This window comes from Canis lupus, chromosome 30 (assembly GCF_048164855.1).
Source record: "Canis lupus baileyi chromosome 30, mCanLup2.hap1, whole genome shotgun sequence".
NCBI lineage: Eukaryota > Metazoa > Chordata > Mammalia > Carnivora > Canidae > Canis > Canis lupus.
The window spans coordinates 6350889-6364885 of NC_132867.1; the positions used below are offsets into that span (position 1 = coordinate 6350889).

Consider the following 13997-nt stretch of genomic DNA (forward strand, 5'->3'; position numbering starts at 1 on the left):
AAACTGAGGAAGTAGGCAAGGAAGGGACTTGTCAGGTATTAAGGGCAGAACTTAGGGAAAGTCAGTTTATCACCCAGTCTCTGACCACCAGCAATCTGTCTGTTGCTTTCTATGGAAAGGAGGCGAACGAGGAACTTTTGAACAATTTTGGTAATATACAGGTTTCTAGTTTAATGGTGTCAATTATAATGATGTTTGTTTGTTTTTAAAGATTTTATTTATTTATTCATAGAGACACAGAGAGAGAGAGAGAGAGGCAGAGACACAGGCAGAGGGAGAAGCAGGCTCCATGCAGGAAGCCCGATGTGGGACTGGATCCAGGGTCCACAGGATCACGCCCCGGGCTGCAGGCGGCGCTAAACCGGGGAGCCACCGGGGCTGCCCAATTATAATGATATTTGGTCTGTGTTGGTTTCTTGAAAGTAATCAAAACCTAATCAATATCAATATATACTTCTGTACTTAGGTTCTACATCCTTTGACCTATGATCACTGCTTCAGTAACTTTGAGACTTAATTTTACCATTATATTTTCAAAATCAAATGAAGTATAAATACACGGGCTAAATCAAGAGTTACCTCATTCCATTTCAAGTTTTTATTGTAAATCCAATAAAAATTCAAATTTTTATATATTTAATTTATTTTTAAAGATTTTATTTATTTATTCATGAGAGACACAGAGAGAAGGAGGCAGAGACACAGGCAGAGGGAGAAGCAGGCTCCTTGTGGAGAGCCTGATGCAGGACTCAATCACAGGACCCGGAGATCACAACCTGAGCCAAAGGCAGATGCTCAGGCATCCCAACTTATTTATTAGAGGAGGGCAAGGGCACAGGGAGAGGGAAAGAATGAATCTCAAGCAGACTTCCTGCTGAATGTGGAGCCCAAGGTAGGGATCAATTTTAGCACCTGGAGACTAAGACCTGAGCCAAAATCAAAAGTCCAGTGGTTAACCGTCTGAACCACCTAGGCTCTCCATACCTCACTCCATTTTTAAAAACTTGACTATATCATCCAACAATGGAGAACCATGGAATGCACCCACTTTAGATCAGTTGGTCTAGCAGCCTTGTGGAGGATGAATTTACTCATCAGAAATACTGTCCAGGAAGCTGTTGAAGCACACAAGCAAGAGATGATCAAGCCCTAAACTAAAACAGTGACAGTGGGGCCAAATGCCTACAAGAGAGGGAAGGAAAAGAATCCAGTTAAGAGTCTAGAGTCAATGGCTGCCTAGAATTCTGTTGGTTGCAAAGAAAATACAGGAAAAAGAATAAAATGAAGAAAAATGAAGGTGTGTAGGGAGGTTTTATATTTTAAAGGATTAGGCTTTAAGTATTATACATTAAGGTCATAATTCAAAACTGTTCAAATCTATTTCTCTTTCTATAAATATCTTGCAAATTTGTTATTTTAGGTATTAGCAGTGAATCTAAGGTACTTTACTTATTTATTTTAAGGGGAAAATAAGACACAATTTGAAAATAGCTTAAAACTTTTACCAACTATAGACTTTAACATCCCACAGTGTGCTTTAATGCTTCTAAGACTGTGGTTCCTAATTTGAAACATTTCACACCTAGTTAAATTTTAAGGGGTTGAAAACCCTGTAAATTCAAAATACAAATAAATATAATGGAAATGTGTGAATGCCTTCACTTGATATTCACAGATGGAAGGGTATAAAGCTGATATCAGTAGCAACAGAAATTAGAAACTAATCACCACTAATGTTAAATAAAGATGGCATAGAACAGAATAATCTGATTTAATTGAAATTTAAATTCATAGTATGCAAAAGAATAGGAATACAATCATCGCTTCATCCTTTATCAGCGCACACAAGCAATATCAGGTTGCACAATCACATTCCATTGCAAAGTATCATGATGCCATTTAATAAAGAATAGCTAGAGAAAGCGATGCTGACGAATAAATTATGGTTTTAAGTGCTTGAACTGCATATAAATTTACCTTCTGGAAGGGCTGTTAAACAAAAGAACTCTAGAATCTATTCAGAGTGCTATAAAAGAAAATGTATGGCCTTTGCCCTGTTTTTAACCTCATCTCTCATTACAAAACCTTTCTACCATACCAGTATGAAAACCTATTTTAAAGGAAAATTCAATGTCCTAATCTCAAAATAATACTACAAAGGTTCTATTTGTTGTTGTGGTAGAAGGTTGGGGATGAGTGGTAGATCTTTTGATTTATCTTTTAGACTATACTCTGTTGTGCTTTTAGTTTTGTTTTGAAAGTACTACTTAATCATTAGCACACCTGACAATGCTGACTTCCCACTTGTCAGCCCATGAAAGCTATACTGGGAAAAATGAAGAGTGATTAATAGGGCAGATTTATATAAATCCTGTAATATTAGAGGAGGATTTTTCAGTGGAATAGAGGACCTGATATGAGAGCATGAATGGAATAGGTGTTTAATATAATAGTATTGTTTATTTAGAAATGTCCTCTACTTGTCTGATTTTAACAGAAATGTTTATAAAAGAATTATAGCAGGATAGTTAAGAAATTTTATTTAAAAAAACATAAAAATAGACTTCTCAGACAGCAATGCTAAAATTAAACATTTAAAATATGTGTTTTATATAAATTATACATAAAAAACTTGTCACTAAAATGCAGCTAAATTAAATTCAAATTTGTAAGTAGTTAATGGTGAATCCACAGTGTCAATTGGAAAACCCATCGTAAGTCAGCAAAAATAAAGAAATAAATGATACAACATTCAAATGGGTTATACAGACTTCACTATCTATATAGGAAGTTTACCAGTTCATTGGCAAAGACAAATACTTTTCCTGGACTTGACATCTAGGACAATTTTGTTACAATGATCTTTATTTCAGTTAATTAACAATAGGATGCTGTCCACAATTATGTTCCATCTGTTGCTATTTCTTCTTGGTGGCTCTCCGTGAATACTAAATGACTATTATAAAGTAGAATGGAAGAGGTTTTTTTACATGAACAGAGATAAGATGTTTTCAAACTTTTGGTTTGGGGAGAAAAGTACAACTTTGAAAGAAAACGTGAGAATTGAAATAGAACTGCCAACTCCTCAATTTGAAAAGTTTGAAAATTAAATCCAAATAAAGAAGTATATAAAAGAGCTACAATGTACTATCATTATCATTTTATAAAAAACATGGTACTTACAAGAGAGAAGATATGTGTATTTGTTTAATATTTTACTTATTTATTCATGGGAGACACAGAGAGAGAGGCAGAGAGGTAGGCTCAGAAGATGTAGGCTCCCTGTGGGGTGCCTAATATGGGACTTGATCCCAGGACCCCAGGATTATGATCTAAGTCAAAGGCAGATGCTCAACCGCTGAGCCACCCAGGTGGCCAAGAGAAGATTTGTGTTATATCAACACACATAAAAGGATATTATGTATGTATGTATATAAATACATATATAGTAAGTATATCTATATTACATAAATTATATAAAATGTTATATATACATTTATATATGAAGCATGTATAATGTAATATATAAATGTATAGCATATACAAATTATATAAGCTGTATTCTATACATATTCTATACATATACATTCTATACATATTCTATACATATGCATAAACGTATATATTTATGAATCATACTATATTCTCTCTCTCTTTATATATATACACACATAAAACTGACTGACACAGGACCTCACCATTTTTAAGATGGCTTTTGGGAAATGCTGCTTTAAACTCATCTTTTAAAAAAATTATGAAGGTCAGGACTTTGAAAGAACCTATACGGTAAGAATTGAGATCTAATGTTTCCAAAATTGTTAGATATTCTTTGTTCTCAAATATGACCCTAATGTGTGACTTGAATCTGGCAGGTTCTTGAACCTTTCCTCAGCTATGAGGATTATGTGTCTGCAATTCTGGAATATTGCCGCTAGAGGCCAGCCTTCCTTGGGCAAATGATAAAGCAATGAACATTTTTCTCAAAGAAAATATCTTATTTTTATTTTTAAAAATTTTAAAAGATTTTATTTATTTATTCATGAGAGACACAAAGAGAGGAAGAGACATAGGCAGAGGGAGAAGCAGGCTCCATGCAGGGATCCCGATGCGGAAGTCCCTCCCAGGACCCTGGGATTATGACTTGTGCCAAAGGCAGATGCTCAACCACTGAGCCACCCAGGTGTCTCAAGAAAATACCTTTTTAATGAAAATAAATAACTTTACTGTTTATATAACTAGTTTTTATATATATGTTATGTTTTTAAAAGTTGACAACCTTACTGATATCCTAAGAACTTTATGTAATTCATTATCACTATAACAAGGTAAAACCATTTACTAAATGTTTTTTTTTTTTTTTTTTTGGCTAAGCACTTTCCACAAATTGTATTAAAACTCACAAAATTCTATAGAAAAGATACTCTAATTTCCATGTTATAATGAAGACACTAAGGTTCATAGAGGTTAAAAATGCTCAGGGCTCTTCATATTTTGATTTCTGTCTACATTTTGATGGTCATTTTGAATTCTCAGCTAATGCTATGCTGAATTATTTACAGTTTCTTGAAAATTCTCATCTCACATATGTGTACATGTTAGTTAAAAATACCTCTGCAATATATCTTCACTCAGTCTCCCTTTTCCTTACTCAACATTTTAATATCTTACTCTTCTACAACTGTCATCTCAAATCATATTTTCTGTGGGAGATCTATTCTGCATGCATAATCATGAAATTACATTCCATAGAGTTCTCTTAAGTCATTTTTCTATAGTAATGTTATCAAGTATGTAATCCCAGGCAATGAACATAAGCTATTTATACCATATGAAAAGATATGTACTATACTATCTCCTTTATCTTGCATGAAATTTACCAAACCATTAGATTATCTAGCTACTAACAATAATTTTTAGAGTATATTTTGGACGAGTTAAAGTCTTTTGGTTGAAAGAGTCTAAATGAAACTAGGTTAAGCCAAAAAAAATGTATCCATACATGGAATTGGAAATTATGAGAATAATCTCATTTAAGCCCTGGCTAGATCCAGATACCCATGCTGCTTTCTTCATCAACAGTCGTATCTCATACTCAGGCTGGTGCAGGCTGGAAAGGAAAGACTGTTAACTGTTGAAAACTTAAATATCTTTATAGAAGACAGTTTTATAAAGAAAAAAAGTGATTCTCATCCCCCAGTATCCATTTAAATGCAGTGAGGAGCTCTGATCCTCCTTGGGTAATGGGTCTTCCATCTGAAGCAAAAAATGAGGTTTCATGATTGGCTAGGTCAGCGCCAGAGGTGCTTCTGTAACCAGAGATTTACAAAGCACACTAATGGAAAACTTCATCAAAACTATCTGGAATGACTGAAGGTTTCCCAATGCATGGAAAGGCTCCTACGGGCAGCCTGGGTGGCTCAGCGGTTTAGCGCCGCCTTCCGCCCAGGGCCTGATCCTGGAGATCTGGGATCGAGTCCCACGTGGGGCTTCCTGCATGGAGCATGCTTCTCCCTCTGCCAGTGTCTCTGCCTCTCTCTCTCTTTCTGTGTTTCTCATGAATAAATAAATAAAAATCTTGAAAAAAAAGAAATTTAAAAAAAGGCCCCTAATATAAAAAAAAAATTAAGAGGTATCTAACTAGAGATGCACAGCTAAGGAAATATATCATGCAACACAAGTTTTAACACTGAGTATATATTTTCCACTGCACATTTTATCAAGTTGCAATTTTTGTTTAACATGAGCCTATTTGAATATTTCTATGCTGCTAAAAGAGATGAAACAACTAAGCCCTTGAAGGTTAGTAAAGCTACGAGAAGCTGAACAGATTGTGAGTCTGTACATGATTCTGCCAGGGAACAGTTTTTGCAGATGATCTTGCCCTAGAGATATAACAGGAAAATATTCTTGTGACTATATATTATTTTACTATTTGGAACAGTGTAACATACTGACAATAAATGGACCTAAAACGAAGTAAATAAATCAAGTTGCTACAGGCAAAGCATACTTGCAGACTAAAATTCTCATTAGCAGCACAAAGCTAGAAGCCAAATTTTTGCTACCTTAGCAGCACCCTAGCCAGAGAGGCACTAATTAGACAAGGAGATAAACTGTGTTGCTAAAGCAAACCCATTCTTTGTTTATGATTAGGCACTGAATGACAGCACTGACCATCAAGATCCAAATTCCAGCTGTCTCATATAAAGAACAAGGGAACATCTATGACTTTTAGTCATAGACTAAAAGACACTTAGTCTTTTAAGACATAGACACTTGCCAGGCTGAGGACCGGAAATAGGGTCTTTGCTTGAACTGTAACTGGACAAAGTTTGACCTCAAATAGGTGAGGAATCAAGTAAAGTGAAACAGAGGGATGCATAAAATGATAAAATGAAATATTTCATGAATACACCAGGGCATAATCTGGAATAACCTTTAAGCACTGTAGACAGAAGATACTTTTTTTTTTTTTTTTAAGTAGGTTCCATGCCCAGCATGGAGCCCAACACAGGGCTTGAACCATGACCCTGATATCAAGACCTGAGCGGAGATCAAGAGTCGGACACCTAACAGACTGAACCACTTAGGCAACCTGACTATAAACAGCTTAGAACAGCAGAAACTGGATTTCAAAACTAGCACTTACTTCATGTGTAGATTACTATAATGAATTCTTAAGTGATATCATTGATGTGGTGGAAAATTATGGGAACTGGTTATTGTGGGTATTTCATAAAGACCAGTAAGGTAACATTAATAGTAACAGATATCCTGAGAAGGGTAAAGCAGGAAACAAGACCAGATCAACTCATAGGGTGTCAGTAAGCCACTATGTCACAGTTTTATTATACATACCTTAGATCTGGACACTAATGCAATTGCTTCGTTTTAAGAACAGGATATGTGCAAGAAAATTTACCTTCCCAAGACCACATATTTATATGAGATCATAACTTGTATTAGAATTTAAGAATTTCGGGATCCCTGGGTGGCGCAGCGGTTTGGCGCCTGCCTTTGGCCCAGGGCGCGATCCTGGAGACCCGGGATCGAATCCCATGTCGCGCTCCCGGTGCATGGAGCCTGCTTCTCCCTCTGCCTGTGTCTCTGCCTCATTCTCTCTCTCTCTCTGTGACTATCACAAATAAATAAAAATTTAAAAAAAAATCTTAAAAAAAAAAAAAGAATTTCAGGGACACCTGGATGGCTCAGTTGGTTAAGTTCTGCCTTCCACTGAGGTCATGATCTCAGGGTCCTGGGATTCAGCCCTGCATCAGTCTCCTTGCTCAGCTGGGCAGGGATTCTGCTTCTTTCTCTCCTGCTTCTCCCCCGACTTGTGTATATACTCTTTCTCTCTCTCTCTCTCAAATAAATAAATAAAATCCTTAAAAAAATAATTTACGAATTTCTAATCTGATGTCTTTATATTATACTGGTTGCAGACAATAGAAATACCATCATCACCAAAAACACACATATTTCTACATTATGTTATTACTGATACTGACACTTGGGTCTTGAATTACGCTATTATATTTTTGTCTAAAGACAATAATAACTTACTCGTTTCTGGCAAGGATGTCTTTTCTATTAAAATACATTATTTGCTAAAATCACTGCATTTTATGTATATTCCATTAGAGCACTATGTACAGTTAAATGTATGTACATCTTCATGCATAGCTTTAAAAAGCTATTTTAATTCATACATTTTTATAAAATTTTATAGCATGAAAATTCAAATTTTTGAAATAGAGGTCTACTAAACTGACTTGTTATTAGTTGCATGGCTAAGAGACACTGTGAAGTCAGCCTTGTCTTTGACATAGGCAATGTCAGAGCTCATTGCATACTATTGTCACTTCCTTGTCTGAAGGCCATGCCTCTCATTACCAGGGTCTGATGGCTGATGACTATAAAATATGAGCTCAACAGTACCTGGAAAGCAGACCTCCTTCACAAAATAGTCTCTGAGTTACCCTCAATGCCAGAAACTCATTTTATAGATAATATAATCTATCCACAACTAGAGAAAAGACTTATGAACCAAATATCTTTGGGACAAATAGCATATTAATTTGAATTCCCAACAAAACATGAGGAAAAATATCCTGGTCTATGATGTGATGTAAGAATTCAATCTACTATAGACATTTATCCATAAATACAGAACATAGAAATATGTACTTATAATCATCATTAATGAGATTTAACTGATTTTTAAGCATCAATTTATTTTTTTAAACTTCCTTTAAAGTTTTTTCCTTTAATGTTTAAGTTCACATATATGCACCCCAAGCTGACATTTTCCTAAATGGGTAGCCTACCAAATTTCAGCAGAAAAGAAAACTGTGTGGAGAACTATACTGTGAATTGTTTTAAGTATAAGAACCCGAGGCCACTCTTTTCCATCTTGCAAGGTGGCAGACGAAAAAGCCGAGAAGCCGGATACTAAGGAGAAGAAACCTGAAGTCAAGAAGGTTAATGCTGGTGGCAAGGCAAAGAAGGGGAACCTCAAGGCTAAAACGCCAAAGAAGGGGAAGCCCCACTGCAGCCGAAGCCCTGTCCTAGTCAGAGGAATTGGCAGATTTTCCCCATGGGCTGTGTATTCCAGAAAAGCCATGTACAAGAGGAAGTATTGGGCAGCTAAATCCAGGGTTGAAAAGAAAAAGAAGGAGAAGGTTCTTGCTACTGTTACAAAACCAGTTGGTGGTGACAAGAATGGTGGTACCCCAGTGGTTAAACTTCGCAAAACGCCTAGGTATTGTCCTACTGAAGATGTGCCTTGCAAGCTGTTGAGCCATGGCAGGAAACCTTTCAGTCAGCGTGTGAGAAAGCTGCGAGCTAGCATCACCCCTGGGACCATTCTGATCACCCTCACTGGGCGCCACAGGGGCAAGAGAGTAGTTTTCCTGAAGCAACTGAGCAGTGGCTTGCTACTTGTGACTGCACCTCTGGCCCTCAACCGAGTTCCTCTGCGTAGAACACACCAGAAATTTGTCATTGCCACTTCCACCAAAATTGATGTAAGCAGTGTGAAAATCCCCAAACATCTCACTGATGCTTATTTCAAGAAGAAGAAGCTGCATAAACCCAGACACCGGGACGGGGAGATTTTTGACACAGAGAAGGAGAAATACGAGATTACAGAGCAGCGCAAGGTTGATCAGAAAGCTGTGGACTCGCAAATTCTGCCAAAAATCAAAGCTGTTCCTCAGCTTCAGGGCTACCTCCCCTCTGTGTTTTCTCTCACAAATGGAATTTACCCTCACAAATTGGTGTTCTAAATTTCTTACAAAGAACCTAATTAAACAACTGATCCATTAAAAAAAAAAAAAAAGAATCAGAGGCCATAATTCTATTTCACTAAGCTTTATAACTCAGCTGAAGAAAGCCACATTAAGGAAAGGAATTACATAAAATGAGAACACTTGGCATAAATTATTAACATCTTGAAAGTACATTCATATGGATAATTTATTAATTTAATGTTCTTACTTTGAAGATTCATCAGTAAAATTATTAGAATTTTATGTCAAATGAAAGTCTTTTCATGGGATCCTTACTACAGAATAGTACAAACAGAAGGACAGGGAAACAGATTCTGTGCAATAGATGGGAATTCTCTTTTCTAGAGCAGCTTATCAGCCCCTTCAGGCAAAAGTCCACAACCATCAGCTTTGCATAATAAATAAAGGTAACAATAAGAATGATCATGCTACTGATATTTAATTATTCTTATAATAAAATTAAAAATTCTCAGGAACTCCTTTTAAATGTAACTCACGTATCTGTTTTCTGAGCTGCAACTCTCACTTTTCAACAGTATTCCATACCTGATTAGATTCACACAGAATCTTGGCAATACTTTCACTGGAAGATGATGTAGAAGCTAAATTAACAAATAATCATTTACTCTTCCAAAACAAGTTTTTTTATAAATTTATTTTTTATTGGTGTTCAATTGGCCAACATATAGCATAACACCCAGTGCTCATCCCATCAAGTGCCCCCCTCAGTGCCCATCACCCAGTCACCCCCACCCCTGCCCACCTCCCCTTCCACCACCCCTAGTTCGTTTCCCAGAGTTAGGAGTCTCTCATATTCTGTCTCCCTTTCTATTATTTCCCACTCATTTTTTCTCCTTTCCCCTTTATTCCCTTTCACTATTTTTTATATTCCCCGAATGAATGAGACCATATAATGTTTGTCCTTCTCCGATTGACTTATTTCACTCAGCATAATACCCTCCAGTTCCATCCACATCGAAGCAAATGGTGGGTATTTGTCGTTTCTAATGGCTGAGTAAGATTCCATTGTATACATAGACCACATCTTCTTTATCCATTCATCTTTCGTTGGACACCGAGGCTCCTTCCACAGTTTGGCTATTGTGGACATTGCTGCTAGAAACATCGGGGTGCAGGTGTCCCGGCATTCCAAAACAAGTTTTATTAATTTCCAGATTTGTGGCAATAGATTCTATCTGTAATGGAAGAACTCAGAATTCTATATTTTCCCTTAGATAATGACAACCATCTCTAATAATGTAAGCTATATCCAATCACTTTGTTAGGTTATGTACTTTTTGATACTCTAAGTCTGAAAATCAGTTTTTTTTAAGTGCTATCTATTTTTTACCTCACAAAAATATATCATATGCCTCAGAAAAAATTTATATCAGCACTTAGGGAACTTTAATAATACAATATAGACATTAAGAGTACTCCATGTGTCTACAAGACTGAAGCTAAATATATCTCATAATTTACATTGTCGAAATCTATTAGTTCAGCTCCTTAAAGAATAATTTTATTTCTTTTTGATTCTTCACATTAATTTTTATATATTAGGCTTTCAGAAACTTATTACTTAGGTTTTGTAAACTATTTCCATTATAATACTGGGTACCCTCTCTGGTAGCCTCCATCTTCATGTGCATTAACTATAAACTCATGTTTATTTAGGCTTCTGTTGTGACTACAAAAGTTTCTTCAAAGTCAATAGAAATGATCTGTCAGATATTTGAAAGATAGTACATAAGCAGATTGTCAAATAAATATGTAGACTGAAAGATATATCAGGAGTTATCTTTTTAAAATAACTATTCTGAATTTTCAAATTAATCTGTCAAATCTTCAAACAACACTCATAAAAGCAATCTAACTTAAAGGATAATCACCAAACATTTATGTTACATAATTGTTCTCTGAATATCAGTTATGTATAACAAACTGTGTTCCCATATAGCAGGGTCACTTTGTCACTGGAGATTAAAGGAAATGTCCTTTGAATTAGACTTAATCAACTCACTTTAATTTGTCAAACTAGAATTGTCTAGAAATATTGAATAACATCTTTGCAAGACTGTAAGATTCTCTCAGAAATCCCTCTTAACCCTCATTGCCAAGTCATGGATCAAGTCTTTCTCTCCAACATAAATCACTGCAATACATTTCTAAGTAACATCATTGACTCAAGTTTCTCCCATTTCCTTCCATCTTCCACATAGTTGCCATCAGAAAGCTTCTTCTTCTAAAACACTGATGGGACCAAATCATCCACTTTTAAAAAACTATAGTGGCATGACACACCTACCAGAATGACTAAAATTTAAAAAAATCAACAACACAAAATCTTGACAAGGATTTGGAGAGACTGGATAACTCAGATATTGTAGGTGAAAATCTAAATGGTTCAGCCACTTTGTAAAACAATTAGTTTCTTATAAAGCTAAATATGCATCTATGACATGAATCATCAATTGCACTGCTGGGCATTCATTCCAGAGAAACAAAAACATATTCTCACAAAATCCTGTATGCAAATGTTCATAACAATTTTATCCATAATAGCCAAAAACTAGAAACAACCCAGAAACATGCAATGGCTGAATGATTAAATACATATATTATATTCTTTTTTTTTTGGTAAAGATTTTATTTATTCATTAGAGAGAGAGAGCAAGTATGAGTGATGGCCGGAGGGACCGAGGGAGAGGGTGGGGGGAGAGCCAGACTTCCTGCTGAGCATGGAGCCAGATGCAGGCCTCAATCCCAGGACCCCAAGATCATGACATGAGCAAAGTCAGATGCTGAACCAACTGAGCCCTGCAGGCACCCCCACTATATTATATTCTTACAATTGAATATGAGTCAGTGCCCAAAAAGAACAAACTATCGATACATACAACTTGTATAGATCCAAGGGAATTAGGTTGAACGAAAAGAATCCAAACAATTGCAAAAAGTTCATATAATATTATTTATGATTCTATTTTTTTAATTTTTAAAATATTTTATTTATTTATTCATGAGAGAGAGAGAGGCAGAGACAGGAAGAGGGAGACGCAGACTCCCTGCAGGGAGCCCAATGCAGCACTCCATCCTAGGACCCCAGGATCATGACCTGAGCCAGAAGCAGACACTCAACCACTGAGCCACCCAGGGGCCCCTCCATTTATTTTTTTTAAGATTTATTTATTTATTTTAGAGGGAGAGAGAGAGAGAGAGAGAGGGAACATGAGCAGGGGGAGGAACAGAAGGAAAAGGAGAGAATCTCAAGCAGACTCCCTGCTGATCTCAAAGCCCATCATTGGACTCTATCTCACCACCCTGAGATCATGACATCAGGAGTCGGGCACTTAACTGGCTAAGGAACCCAGCTGCCCCGATTTATGATTCCATTTAAGTAACATTTATTAGTGATAGTGGGGGATCAGGAATAGTAGTAGAGGCAAGGTGAGGCAACACCAGGGATCCTTCTGATAGAATCATACCAATAATTGTGATCTTGGAATCTGGTTTTGCAAGATATTATAATTTTATTATTTGTTTTCTAGTTCTGGGATCCTTGGATGTTTAAACATTATTTGCTATATGTTAAAATTTCACATGAATATATAAATATCTCAGAAAGAAAAATTTGATTAAGACAAAAAAATGATTTCAGACTTTTTGAAGAAAGAAGTACAAACTCCTCAAAATTACAAAGAAGGACATGTAGGATATGGCCTTCAGACATTTTTTATCCTCATCACTCTTTACATGTTCTGATTTCTTTCCTTACCTTTACCCTGCAGTCTATACTTCAAACGTTTATCTGTGTGAAGTTTCTTTCTTACACCACTCTTGTATTATTAAACAATGTGAATTGTGGTCTTTTTCTGTGCTTTCTATCATTTCCAGTGAACTATAAGGACACAGTTTCTGCCTACACCCTTTCCTCTCTTCTCTAAAATAATACATACCAACAAACATTTGCACTTTAGCCATCAGGAAGGAGAGAAAAGAAATTAAGCAAAATCAGGGAGTGTATTTTTCTCTATGAAGGTTGTATAGTATATAATCTAGTTGTGGAGGAAAAATAAATCTAAATTTTAATTTGTTTATTATCTGTGTTCTACTAAAAATTATTTACATTTGGCTCAAAATACATGCAATATACTAATTTTAAACATACTTTTAGAAAGTAAGAAAAATGTGTTAAAAGGAAAAATAAGTAAAAGTATATTGCTCACATGTTGCATTGTGCTCACCTATAGGGGGCATAATTCATAATGTATACAATCATGCCTGAGGAAGCTTACGCACAATATGTTTAACCCCTTTTTTTAAAAAAAGACTTTATTTATTTATTCATTCATTCATTCATTCATTCATGAGAGACACAGAGAGAGAGAGAGGCAGAGATAGGAAAAGGGAGAAACAGGCTCCATGCAGGAAGCCTGATGTGGGACTCGATCCTGGGACTCCAGGGTCACACCCTGAGCCAAAGGCAGACACTCAACCACTGAGAGACCCAGGCATCCCATGTTTAACCTTTCTAAGTACCAAGCACTATTTTTTGTGCTTTATGTGTCAGCCAATTTAGTCACCAATACTACCCTGTGAGATAGTCATTATCTTCTTTATACATGAAAGAAATTGAGGGTCAAAGGAAGAATGTGACATACCTGGGATGCAAACTGAGGACTACCTGATTGCCAAGGGTATACA

The 13997-nt window shown here is 36.1% G+C and overlaps 1 protein-coding gene and 1 pseudogene across 3 annotated transcripts in view; one reads left to right on the forward strand and one right to left on the reverse strand.

The window, feature by feature from the left end:
* Positions 1-13997, reverse strand: part of CADM2 (cell adhesion molecule 2) — a 1061838-nt gene that overhangs the window by 469594 nt on the left and 578247 nt on the right. The gene's annotated exons all lie outside the window — the stretch shown is intronic.
* LOC140621829 (large ribosomal subunit protein eL6 pseudogene) lies at positions 8535-9343 on the forward strand (annotated as a pseudogene).